Source organism: Vulpes vulpes, chromosome 7 (genome assembly GCF_048418805.1).
Source record: "Vulpes vulpes isolate BD-2025 chromosome 7, VulVul3, whole genome shotgun sequence".
Classification (NCBI taxonomy): domain Eukaryota; kingdom Metazoa; phylum Chordata; class Mammalia; order Carnivora; family Canidae; genus Vulpes; species Vulpes vulpes.
Window position 1 is genome coordinate 57,441,174 of NC_132786.1, and position 12,877 is coordinate 57,454,050.

At 38.7% G+C, this 12,877-nt stretch overlaps 1 long non-coding RNA gene across 1 annotated transcript; it reads left to right on the forward strand.

Moving 5' to 3' along the window:
- The first annotated feature begins 1,663 nt into the window (after positions 1–1,663).
- Positions 1,664–9,120, forward strand: LOC140599499 (uncharacterized). The gene is made up of 3 exons (XR_012002384.1): positions 1,664–1,798; positions 5,652–5,743; positions 9,026–9,120. It is a non-coding gene; the product is annotated as an uncharacterized lncRNA (long non-coding RNA).
- Positions 9,121–12,877: the final 3,757 nt, after the last annotated feature.

The window sequence follows — 12,877 nt, forward strand, 5'->3', positions numbered from 1 at the left end:
GCACACCCTGGCTCACAAAAACTGAGGCCCTCAACACTGAGGATTTGAAGCCAAAGACTTGAAATAGCCAATGGCATACTTGGTTTGCAGTTTTTCTTCTCACTATCTTCCCTGTGCCCCCCAACAAAGAAGGACAGCAGATGGAGAAGCCTCAAGTTCAGGATTCCAGCCATGCAGCTTTTTATTTTTGTCTTGGAGTCCTATCTAATATGAGAGCGAAATTCCTATTAAAATGTGTATAAAAACATATTGTTGTGTATTTGGAAATAGAATGGCATAACACAAGGTGACTTTAAGCACTATGTAATCTGTCTTCCTATCCCTGAGAGAACAGCTCACAGGTCATTTTGAAAACATCATTATGCATCATTTCCTTAGTGCTCTGGAACAGAGAGTGGTTTGGGTTGTGCAAGAAACAGATGCTGATGTAGGGATTCAAGGGCAAGTTGTTGATCTGGGATGTGATCTTGGGAAGGGATCATGGGGCATGGAGAAGCGAGGCAGCAAGGGGAAGGTGTTGACACAGGGCATGTTAAGAAGCAGCTTACTGCTTAGGACATTCGAGGAGTTGGTGCAGATACAGACAGAGGTACTTCTCCCTAAGAGGTGAGGAAGTTGGGTTGTTTACCCCCCAATTCCTATCCATCATGGCCCATAGGGTGCTACAGGGGCATAACTTCTCGAATCTGGGCATGCCAGAAGTCCTCAGGCAGAGATCTCCATGAGACTCTGGAAGAAAGGCTTACTCCTCAGAAAGAAGGTAAGACCTCAAAACGTGGTCAGGAGCTCCCATAGCTCCTACTGCCCTATTTAAACTACCATTGGTAAAGTTACCTTGGGTTAATGCTCTTAACCAGATTACCTCCCCAAAATCTGATTTAAATCCTTTTTAATATCTTCAGAAGACTATAAAATAATAATGTTTTTCAATCTTCATCGATAGAATAACATCTGCTTATATATATTTCTTCAAGATCATTATGTGTCTCCTCAACCCTTATGAAAACATATCTATAAAATAGTATTAAAGACCATCTTTGTCATGAACCTATATTATTGTTCATTCACATTTGGTAATATGCTTCATTTCTATTCCCTCTCCTTACAAAAAAAAAGGAATGTTAGATAATATTTTTTTATCGTAAAATATATATATATATATATATATTTGATTGTTTACTCTGTCCCGGGCACTGTTTTAAAGTGAACACATGATTTAAATCACTAAATCCTCACAATCAACCTGTGAAGGTGGGACCTTTATTGGATCCTTTTGACGGATGAAGAAAACAAGGAAATGAGGGGCTAGTTCATAGAGCAGGAAAGAACCCACCCAGGCAGGCCGTCTTCAGAGCCTCACGTGATTGTCATCTCCGGCCTATACCGCCAAGAGAAGTACAGCACCACAGATTTTGCATCCTATTCTTTATATCAAATGTCACAATGGGATTCTTATGCTTTCCTGAGCTCTAGTGCTGCTGCTGTGAGTCATGGCATCTTCATGACTCAAAGTCAGTCCTGTCATCTATTGTGTCTAAGCAGTATAGTAAGGGACCTCCCCTTTGGTCCTGATGATCTAAGTTCTGTTTAGGTTTGTCAAGGTCACCAACATTTAATCTCTTTTTGCTGGTTTTGATTTTTTTTTAATTTCTTTATTCATGAGACACACACAGAGAGAGGCAGAGACACAGGCAGAGGGAGAAGCAGCCCCTCAGGGAGCCGGATGCAGGACTGGGTTCCAGGACGCCAGGACCATGACCTGAGCCGAAGGCAGACACTCAACCATGGAGCCATCCAGGTGCCCCTGATTTTTTTTTTTTTTTAAAAAACACTGTTAGGTACCATTAGATTCTAAATTAATTACTGAGGTCTTGATATTTGCCATGAACAAGATCTAAAGTTACAAAATAATTTTTCTTTTTCTTCTTAAACACCGTATGTATTATGTCTTCCTGTTCTGTGATAATAGAAAATTAGCAAAGGGATCAGAGAGGTTTCTCTCACTGTAGTAAGTGCTCTTAGGATGCTTCCATCTTGGGCCATTCCATTTTGATGATAAGAAGAATGGGATATATCAAATTGCTATTTATTTCTTATGGATAAATCTCTGGGATTAGAACTGGATTAAGAGATTTATGGGTAATGATAAGTATTCTAAATCCCCACATTGAAAGGAAGATAATTGGTGCTAGAAGTAATGGCATGATATAAAAAGTTTTTTAACTATCGTGCATAAAAAGCATATCACCAATAACGTTCATCAGAAGTCAGATGCTCATTATATTTCATAAAACTTACTAATTTTTTCCTTGATTACTTGCACTATATTGAAAAATGGAGTTGGATGTTGGGTTTTTGAGAAATCATGTTTAACTTCAAATGTATGTGATGCTATTCACTAACCTATTTCTATATTCTGATAACAAAATGTGTAAATGTTTTGGGAGGCCTCAGGGATTTTTAAATTTCAAACCTTTTTTGCAGGGATGCCTTGAAGCATTCTAAAATAACAAACACTATCAGTATCCTGTTGGTTCCAAATGTTTTTGATTTATTCCCACTTTCAGACCAAAGGAACTTATTAAAACCTGGCAATTCTTTTACTTTTGACTTTTCTCAAACGAATTTCAAAAGTTTCCATGGCTAATAGAAAAGAACAACAGTGTAGATATTTTACCTTTTGTGGCCTTTTTCTAAGTACAACAAGAATCAAAGTCCCCTCATTATAGAGAAGATAATGTGTCAAAAAACAGTTACTGTTTATTTTGGGAGAAAATCAAGTAAAAAAAATTTAAAATATGGCAGCAGCTGTATTTTCATCATGAACAGTCCAGTTCCTCGTCAATTTCATTCAGAAATCTCCCAAGAAACTCTCTGGCCCTTTAATCCACTTTGATTAAGCCAATGAAAGAGAGAGCGAGGTTTATAGTCTAAGCTGATGGGTTCTCCAAGTTGCAACCTACCGGCTGATCAATGTAGGCACCGTGTTGGTTTCAGACACAAGTTTCTTCGATGCTGTTCACATCCTTTCAAGTAGCAGCGACTCATCAGCCGTTCACCAACTATGTAATCCACATCATTTATGATGTCAGAATTATCCTTTGTTCTATTTCAGGGAACTATTTCCAGTATTTTCCATTCCTTATATTGCACTCGCCTGAACAATCTGCAACGTGTAAAATGACAAAACCATTTGAAAATATTCACGCTGATGTTATTTCTACAAGGCAGGCAAAGCCTGGAAGAAAATTCTGGGCAGCCAGGAATGACCCTCCAAATCCTAAGAAGCTCAGTAAGTCAGAGAGTACCTGTCACCAGGTCTGGATGTGAACAAGGACCTCCACCTACTGGTGTGTGACAGCCAGGGGCCCCTGGACAAAAGGGAAGCCCTCTGGGGTCATCCTTGTTACAAACCCGTGAACTCAGATGACACGGCATGTTTTATAACCCTGCCCAGCAAGGAACTTGAGAAGTCAGTAGAATGAGGGCAAACAAGAACAGGGATCCCTCCCTTCTCCACTTTGATCATCCTGTAAGTATTTTTGTCTAATCTTCACATGCTATTTACTTTCTTTCTCTTCGCAGAGCACAAGAGGCATTTTGTATCTTTAGATCTTGTTCGTGGCAAATATCACAACCTCGGTGATTAATTGAGAACCTGAGGACATACAGGGAAAAGGCTACCTTTTCCTCTTGATAATTCTTCTCAATAACAATACATTGACTCATCTATCTAACAGCCTGCATTGTTTAGCACTTTATTGCCACATCATTATTACGATTTTTTTCCAACCATAAAAAAATATTTTTTTCCCAACCAACCAACATTTTTTAATTAGTTTTAGATTTTCCTCGGTGTGGGAGATATGTTGGTTTGCTTACTTTGGGGGTTTATGACTTTGTACGACATTGTGTAGTTCCAAAGTCAAAGTAGCATAAAAATGTTCAGAGAATGTTAGCTCCCACCACTGCTCCTCCTCCCTACATCCTCCCTCTTCATTAGTTTTTCGATTAACTTCCCATCGTTTCTTTCTGCAAGTAAAAGCAAGCGAACACACACACCTGTGCACACATGCACACGTACACACAGACAGATTATAGCATAAACACTCTTCTGAACCCTGCTTCTTTCATTTAATAATACATCCTGGGGTTACACATAACAGTATATAAAGATATGCCTGGTCCCATTTTACAGCAGGACGCATATCACTGCATGAATGTGTCACCCTTTATTCAACCAGTCTTGTAATGATGGATATTTTGGGTGTTTCTTGTACTTTGCTCTTACAAATAATACTGCAATGCCAGTGCATACATCATTTCTTGGTTAATTTTCCACCAGTTCTAACCAACCTATACATATAATCCATGTGATTTGCAGCTTAGGTATCAGATAGTCCACACAAACCTAGTGGAACCATCTCAGAGTTCAAGGCCGAGATTTTCCATCAAGCTTCAGAGAGCCGATCCCATGTGAGTAAAACACAAAAAGTAAACCGAGTACAGAAAAGCAACCAAGACTTTGCGTGATCTACCATATGGGAAAATAAATCCTATGAATTTAATAATAAATTAAATAAATAATGAAGTAAACCCTTCGTTATACATAGCAGGCTGAACGGTCCACACATCTAATAAGCATTAAATAATAATTATGACAAAATAAATGCTTACAAAATTGCATTGTACTGTGATCCTTTAAAATCCACCTCTGAGCAATAACTGGGAATGCAAACTATGGTTTCTCTAATGTAATCAAAACTAGACTAGGGGAATGTGTTTAAGGAAAGTCCTGGTGATTTTTAAGACAGACTTTTAGTAGGTTCATTTTATCACCTTAACTCGTTTTTACTCACTACCACATAAAATAGCATTTTGAATAAAGGAACATGAACCTAAGTGTTGCTGATGGTTCCATGTTTGGTGTTTGCAAAGAATGAAACTTAGGATTTAATTTGAGGCCTCAGATGAAGCCCTGGAACATGTTCTCTCCACTCGACTTTCCTACTTGCTTTAATGTCATATGTCATCCAAGACAACATGCTCTTGTTAAGTAACAACAGACTATGCAAGCTGAAGATCTATGAAAAAGACAAGCGAGGTAATTCTATTCAGTTTATGGGTGAGCTGATCTGCCCCACAATTTCTGCACACCTGTAACTGAAAGAGTCAGTAAGAGTGTGGGCTTTGAAAGATCAGTGCCTGAAGTCATGAGGGAGTGATGCCAATCACAATTTGAGTGGCCTTTGCAAAGTTACTTAACATCTTCAAACCTCAGTTTCCTCATCTGTAAAAGGGAAATAATGGTTTGGGCACCTGGGTGGTACAGTGGGTCAAACAGCTGACTTTGGATCAGGTCATGATCTCAGGGTTGTGAGATCGAGCCCGGCATTGGGCTCTGCACTTGTCTCTCCCTCTCCCTCTGCCCCTCTTGCTCATTCTCTCTCTCACTCTCTCTCTCTCTCAAATCAATTAATCAACCTATCTTCTTTAAAAAAAAGAAAGAAAGAAAATTAATGGCAGCGCCCAATCTTACATGGTTGTTGGGACAATTAAATGAGCTGCTGTGTAAAGCATTTGCTTTTGGAACAGATTAAGCACTCCATAAATTTTAACTATTTTAAATTCTAAATTATCATTATGCTTAGGCTCATCGAGGAAGGGAAGTTGGTGGACTCACCATAAACTGTGTGGCTCACCAGCTTTCAGCATGGCAGAGTGGGAACACCGATCTACTATGGTAAGACACGCTTGTGGCTGACGCTAAACCAGTTCTCTCCAGATGCGTGGGGGAAAATGCACTCACACTCACTCTGCTGGAGGACCCTGTGTGACTGGCCACCAGGCCCCAGTGGAAAGTGCTGTTTCTTTCTGACGTCCTCCATCAGCAGCTCCTCTTCTTGCTACAGAACAGCTTTAACTTTGTGTACCTCACGGCCTTCTTGCCACCCATACTAAGCCTAGGGTAATCTTGCTCTCCACCCTCCTTCCCCTCTGTCTTGTATTCTGGAAGACAGCTGGGAAGGTGTGAGTGTCACCTCATGCTTCAAACTTGAACAGACCCTGGGGAAAAAGAAGCAGGATACTGGCCAGAATTCCTCAAATATTTGGGTCACTTGGGTGGCTCAGTCGGTTAAGTATCTGCCTTCGGCTCAGGTCATGACCCTGGATCCTGGGATCGAGCCCCACGTTGGGCACCCTGATCAGCAGGGGAGCCTGCTTCTCCCTCTGTCCCTCCCCCTGCTCATGCTTTATTTTTCTCTCTCTCTCTGTCTCTCAACTATTTAGAATCTTCCAAAAATATTCCCTAGATATTCCCTTCTGAAGAATAGAAATATAAAGAACATATATGCAAATAAAGAATAAAGAAGGAAGATAAAGGAAAACACATGTTTTCCTTTTAAGGGTGTTTTAAGGAGGGAAGGAGAAAAATATGTTAATGGCATAAAAGAATTTGCTGGTGATTGATCTAGGTGCTACACATAGCATTTTATTCTTAAATATAGAATTCATGGCTGATGCTCTTTGGGAATTTAATTAAAAAGGTAACGATTCATGCTCACGGGGTATTCTTAATCTAATTGAGAGGTAAGATTTAGATTGAAGCCAGTTCCCAGAAATACACTCAAATCACAAAAAAGTCCATAAGCACTGCTGAAAACAAAACAGAGTCAGAAATATTAAATCCAGGAATACTTCCTGGAAACGGTGTTTCACAGGGTTCCAGAAAAAGAATGGCAAGAGTGTATTGGACACTCAGGTGGCAGGTAATTCATGAGCACAGAAACTCTGACTTTCATCATCTCTTGCTGTCCCCTAGACATCCCTACACGCCCATGCACATGCATACACCATGAGATGCTGGGAGAGCAGAGGGGAGGGGCAATCATTTTCTTCTTCCCTCCTCTGAGAGCATTATGACTCTGGTTTCAGGGAACTTTAGAGGATTATTACTAAACATGTTCTATCTCTCGAGTTCTATCAAGTTCTACATTTGGTTTTCATCTTGCCTTTGGAAGATGTTGCCTTAAGGCAAATCTACTTGGAAGGACTGGGGGCCCCAGGTCAGGGAGAGGCTGAAGGGTGGCAGGATGGACTACATGGCACATTTTAACCCTTGCCTGTGCAAGGTCAACCAGTGCACTTGTGACTGTGTAGAGTAAGAGGGATTAAAACAACATGCTTTTATCGAAAACCAAAGCCAATGGTTAAGCAACTATTAAAGTGAATATTAACATACCACACCTTGAAAAACGGAGAAAATAAACTAAGTAAAAAAAAAAAAATTAGATTATCTGAACTCCCTTCCCACACATTTAAGAAAATATTTTGTTGGAACATTGCATTTTAGGCTATAATAGGCATGAATATTAGATGAGCGTAACTATTTCTCTCGGGACACAGAGGGCAGCCCCCTGTTATCACTCTAATGCTAATAAAAGAAGACTTTTCACCTCCATCATGATGAGAACCCAGAGGTAAGACATCCCAGCTCCTAGCTCGGTAATGTACCCTTTGGATTAATTTAATGATCAACTCACACAAATTAAATCTTGCAGAAAGCCAAATCTCCTTACTATTAAAATTCAATTTTGCTTACTTTTATTTCATTTCAATTGAATTTACTTTTAGAGTTTGTGTCCTCAAAAGTTTCCTTAGGGAGTTGTTTTTTTTTTTTTAATTTTAAAAAATTTATTTGAGAGAGCACACACAAGCAGTCTATAGGAGTAGAGGGAGAGGGAGAAGCAGACTCTCCTCTGAGCAGGGAGCCTGACATGGGGTTTGATCTCAGGACCCCAGGATCATGACCTGAGGCTGAAGGCAGATGCTTCCCTGATGAGTGGCCCAGGATCCCAGGTATTATATACTGTGATTGAAACTATAGCGATATGAGTATAGATGTAATATATCTTCATATAATAACACATTATTTAAATTCAGAGGCTTTCCAAAGCCAGATCCCTTAACAATAGCATATTGGAGTTGATCCAAAGTGTGGTAGAAAATGCTGACGAACTGGTCAGACGTCAACCTGCTGTTCTGATTAATTAATTAATCAAATTAATCTCACCGGTGAGACGGTATCACCATTCTCTACAGAGAAAATTTCTCAATGTCAGATATCTGTTCTAATTTGAAATCACATTTTCCAAGCCTATAAGCTTAAATTTTCTTTTATTTAGGTTTGGATGATGTACATATTCAGACAAGACTTTTTTAAAATCTCACCATATTATATAATCATATCAAACTAGTATTCAATTTATTTTATTTTATTTTTTGTTAAGGATGTTTGCATCTTTGTTCATGAAGAATACTGGTCTTTTTCTTACAGTGTTTTAATCAGGTTTTGATATCAAGAGTACACTGGCAAAAAAAAAAAAAAAAAAAAAGTACACTGGCTTCGTGAATTGGTAAATGTTTCCTTTCCCTAAGTTTTCTCTAAGAGTTTGTGTAGGGTCAGTACTGTTTCCTCCTAACATGTTTGATAGAATCCACCCCGAGAAGCCATTGTGGTGTGAAGTTTCATTGTGGAAATGTCTTTATTAATGAATTCAACTTCTTTGATAGGATGGGGCTCTTCTCATTTCCCATTTCTTCCTGCCCCAATTTTGGTGACTCTTGTCTTTCAAAGAATCTGTCCATTTCTTCGAAATTATCAAATTTATTGACATAAGGTTCTTTATACTGATCCCTTGTTATCCTTCCCTAGAGTTGGTATTGTCTACTGCTGCAGAGACAAACACTTAGAAGTTTAAAACAAATATTTAACATCTTGCACAAGTTCCTGGATTCTGGGTCAGAAATTCTGAAGTACGTCAGCTGGGTTGTTCTGGCTCGGAGTCTCTCATGAAGTTGCATGCAGTTGGAGTCCAGCTGAGGCTCCAACCATTGGAAGGGTCGACTGGGAACGCAGGATTCAGGGCGGCTCACACAGGAGTCCGACAGATTAGGATTGGCTGTTGGCAGGAGTTCCTTGTCATGTGAACCTTGCCACTAGGCTTCTGATTTGTGTTCACAGCATGACGGCCGGCGGCTCCCAGAGTGAGTGAGCCAATGCCAAAGAAGGTGGGCGACACAATGTCTCCAAGACTTGACCTGGGGAGTCACACTTGGTAAGTTCCCCAATATCTTTTGATTGGTTGTGCCTGTTAGCTCTATTCATGTAAAATAGAAGTTCTCAGAAAGTAGGAACACCAGGAGGTGGGAAGGTTGGGGCCATCTCAGAGGGTGGCTCGTAAGGAACGTCTGTTACTCAAGATGTAGAATTCCCGGTATTTGTGATTTGTGCTGTCCTATTCTTTTTATTTTTTTTCTCCTTAATTGGTCTAGCTAAAGGTTTCTTTAATTTTACAGATATTTTCAAAGAACCACTTTTTGGCTCTAAGTTTCTTGATTTTTCATCTGTTTTCTATTTCCTAATTTCTGCTCATTGTTTTCTTTTCACTTTATCTCCTTTATCTCACTTTTTAAGGTGAAAGTTTCCATTACCGATTTTAGAATTGTCTTCTTTTCAAATATACGCACTTATGACTCTAAATTTCATGGGACACCTGGGTGGCTCAGCTGGGTGAGCATCTGACTCTTGATTTAGGCTCAGGTCATGATCTCAGATTGTGAGATGGAGCCCCACATTGTGCTCCAAGAGCTCATGGGGGAGTCTGCTTGGATTCTCTCCCTCTCCTCCTCTCTCTGTCCCTATCCCTACCCACTGACTCACTCCCTCTCTATATAAAATAAATAACTGAATCTTTAAAAAAAAAAAAGAAACCAAACTTCTAAATTTCCTCTAAAACACTATTTAACCTATAGCCTCCAAATATTGTCACACTGTGTCTTTCATTCACCTCAAAATATTTTCTGATTTGCCTTGTGATTACTTCTTCAAGCCATTCACTATTTAAAAACGTGTCACCTAATTTCCAAGTAGTTGAAGGGTTTACTCATATCTTGCTGTTATTTATTTCTAATTAATATCACTGTGCTCAGAGAACACATTCTGTAATATTTAAATGCTTTAACTTTACGAAGACTTGATCTATGGGGAATTTACCCCATTGAAAAGAATGTGTTCTGCTGTTGAATGAGTTGTTCTAGAAATATTTATGTCAAGTGGTTGATTATATTAAGTGTTCTATATTCTTATTGGTTTTTGGTGGTTGTTGTTGTTCTGTGATTTGCTGAAAAAGGATTGTTGAAATCTCTAGTTAGGATTTTTGATTTTCTATTTTATTTGGTTTTTATGTTTTGAAGGTGTTTTTAGGTGCATACCTGTTTAGGTTTGTTACTCCTTCTTAATAAATTCACCCCTTGGTCATCATAAAATATCCCTCTTTATATCCAGTAATATCATTTGTCCTGAAGTCTACTTTGTCTCTTACTCATACAGCCACTCCCTACCCTGCTTCTTCGTGAATAATATTTTCCTGCTATATCTTTTTCTACCTTTTTTTTTTTATTAAAACCCTCTATTTCTTCATATCAAAGTAGGTTTCTTTGAACAAAAAACAGGGTTTTTCCTCCTGGTCTGACACTTTTGTATTTTATTTCCATTAGTACCCATGTCTTCATTAACAAGGAATAGAGAGGGACCGGACCTGGCAAACAAGAGACAAATTACCATCCTAAAAGGCTGACCAAGTCCGAGGGATTTAAGGGCAGGCTGATGGTCTGCTGAGAGTTGTCAAGGAGGTCAGGACCTTGCAATAGCTCAGGAAGGGTTCAGTGTGCGATTTCAGATATTGGGCCACCAGCAGTTCTGCAAGGGCTGGAGAGAAGCGTGGAGCTGGCCAATGGTCTCCTTGAAGCAACTTCCACCTGACTGCCCAAGACCAGAGAGCTGCAACATTTTCTGTAAAGGGTCAGAAAGGAAATATTTTAGATTTTAGGGGCTGGATTTTGCCCCTAAACTGAACCTAGTTTGCTGATCTCTCCCCTAGATCATTTTCTGGTCCTGGTCTGGTTTTTGGCCTTTCATGTCCATTTCATTTCTTCTCCACCATCAAGAAACTCGTTAGCTATTTATTGCATCCGTCCTGCATAGAGGCAACACCTCCAGATCTTCCTTGCCATTCCCTTTGTCCTAGCCATGCTTTCCCCACCTGCCTCTGTGGTGCTGTGTGCAGGTGAGAGCCAGTGGACCCCCCCACGCCTCCCTCACCATGGGCTTTCCAATAGGTGCAAGGCTATTGTCTGTTTCTATGCCTGGCTTTCTATGTTGTCTGTTTCCAACGCCCAGCTGCTTGTCATTGTCCCTTCTCCTGCAGCTCTGTCTCCTCTAAACAAGTTCAATCCAGTCTAAGCCATCTCAGGAACACAAGGGAAGTTAGGAAAACAAAATGGAGGTGATTCCTGGATATTCTGGGAGGTGACAGCCTAAGGCAACCCCAAATCAGCTTTGTAAAGGCACTATTTAGACCATCTAATTCATTTTCAGTGAACTTAAGTTCTAAGTTAAGTCTTAATTTAAAGTCTTAAGTTAAGACTTAAGTCTACCATCTTGCTACTTACTCATATTCTGTTTGTCATGCTTTTTGTTTCTTTATTCACCTGCCTCTCCCTCACTTTTTTGGAATGTTTTTGGATGTTACGTTTTTAGCCACTGCTGAATTGTTGGCAATTCTAAGTTTTTTTATGGTAGCTCCAGAGTTTACTAAGCATCTTTAACTTATAACTGTCTTCATTCAAATAATAATAATACATGATTTTATGTATAATCAAAAAAACTATGTACATCCAATGTCCACATTCCATCCTTTGTGCTAGAGTTGTCATGCTTTAGTTTCTACCTCCATTATAAAACTCAACATCCTTTGTTTTATTTAAACAATTATCTTTTAAAGATATTTAAATATCTATCCACATATTGACTTCTGGTGTTGGTTTTCCAAGTTTCCATTTGGTATCATTATTCCTTCTCCTGAGATAAATCTTTTACTATTTCCTGTGCTACACATTTAAGAACAACACATTCTTTCAGCTTTGGTTTTTTGTATTTTTTTTATTTAAAAATAATTTATTTCTTTCTCCCTAATTTCTTTTTTTTCTCTTTAATTTCTAAAAGACATTTTCATCAGATATAGAATTCTACACTGACTCTTTTTTCTTTCAGCACTTCAAATGATTAACTCATTGGATTCTGACTTCCACTGTTGCTCTTAAAAGTCTCTGGCCATTTTGATCTTTGCTTCCCTATAGGTAACATGTCTGCCTTTCTTTCTGGCTTCTGTAAATGCTTTTTTCTCCCTAGCTTTCAATGATTTGATTATGGTATGACTTGATGTTATTTATCATATTGGGGATTATTCAGCTTCTTGCATGTGGAAACTTCTGGTCATTATTTCTTCAATTGTTTTTTCAATTCTCCTTTTCTGGATCTTGACATCATATCATCTTTATATTTTGACACAGGTATTGGGGACAGTTAAAATTTTTTACTCTTTTTCTCTCTGTAGTTTATTTTGGAAGTTTTTCTTTTCATGTCTTTGGTTTCCCTGGTATTTTTCCTCTACAGGGTCTAATTATCTAATGAGTCTATTTAATTTTTCAGGCCAGACACCATATTTCTATTCTCTAGAAATTCCACTTATTTTTTTAAAAAAATATATCTTCCATTTCTTTAATTATTTGTATCATGTTGTTCTCTAAATCCTGGAGTATGTGTATAATAACAACTTTATGACTTGGGCTCCCATTACCTGTGTTACCTCTGGACCTGTTTCTATTGATTGGTTTTTCTTCTGGTTGTGGTTTATGTTTTCCTTCTACTTTGCATATCTAAAAATTTTTATTGAATGGTAGATGTTGTTAATAAAATTATATTGATGCTCAGAATATTTTTGTATTCCTTTAAAGAGTGTTGAGTTTTGTTTTA